Consider the following 1,043-nt stretch of genomic DNA (forward strand, 5'->3'; position numbering starts at 1 on the left):
ACTGAGATAATAGACCACTCTCTTCCTGTAATAGAAGACTATGGCAGTAATAGCAATATTCAGTGGCAAAAACCTATATTAATAACTGGAAAACCTGGCTCAGGAAAATCTCACACAATATTATCCACAGTTAATTATTTAATTGAGAGGCATTTTGCAATTCTTATCGCCTGTCCCACAGGGTTTTTGTCAAATGTCTACAGAGCAAGTGTAAGTGATACGGTTGATTGCAATACCGTTCATGCTTCATTCCAAATTCCTGTCAACACTGATGATAACCCTAGCACGAACTGGTCATTATCACGATTTCATCTGATTATAATCGATGAGTTGTCTATGATTTCTGATGAAATTTTTCAACATGTAATGAATACAATAGAGAGATTAATATTCAGACCAGTATTAGTCCTCTGTGGCGATGACAAGCAGCAGCAGCCTTTCTCCAAACATGGCAACCGCACTATTGCTGTCCAAAATCCTTTCAAAAATGTTAGATTTCTAACATCTGCTTATCACTTTAATCTGACAATACAACATCGTATCGAAGATAAACAGTATTTGAAATTCTTAGACCACATTCGCAATTGGTGTCCAACTGAGTCATTACTGCAAGATATCCAACAAGGCAGGATAATCTCAAGTAATAATGCAATTACTAAGGAGGACATATTACATGTATATAATCTGCATCCAGAAAACATAATATTAACATTCACTAAAAAGGCATCGAACATGATTAATGAACTCGTCTCTGATGTGATATTTAAAAATATGGAACATCTTGCAATTATTCAATTAGATGACGATTGCGAGCCACAGAAAATTTTCAGAGAACAGAGGGTAACCATAACACAAAATAGAGACAAATTTAACAACATTGTCAATGGCCAATGCGGGACTATTCAAACCATTCAAAATACGACACTCATTCTAAAATTGAGCATTAGTAACAAGCTTGTGCCAATTTATCCTGTGACATTCTCACGTGATAATCGCCAAATAACAGCCTACCCAATTCGTTTAGGATATTCAACCACAATTTG

The sequence above is a fragment of the Dendronephthya gigantea genome, unplaced genomic scaffold (genome assembly GCF_004324835.1).
Source record: "Dendronephthya gigantea isolate DGI-Jeju-01 unplaced genomic scaffold, DenGig_1.0 000685F, whole genome shotgun sequence".
Classification (NCBI taxonomy): domain Eukaryota; kingdom Metazoa; phylum Cnidaria; class Anthozoa; order Malacalcyonacea; family Nephtheidae; genus Dendronephthya; species Dendronephthya gigantea.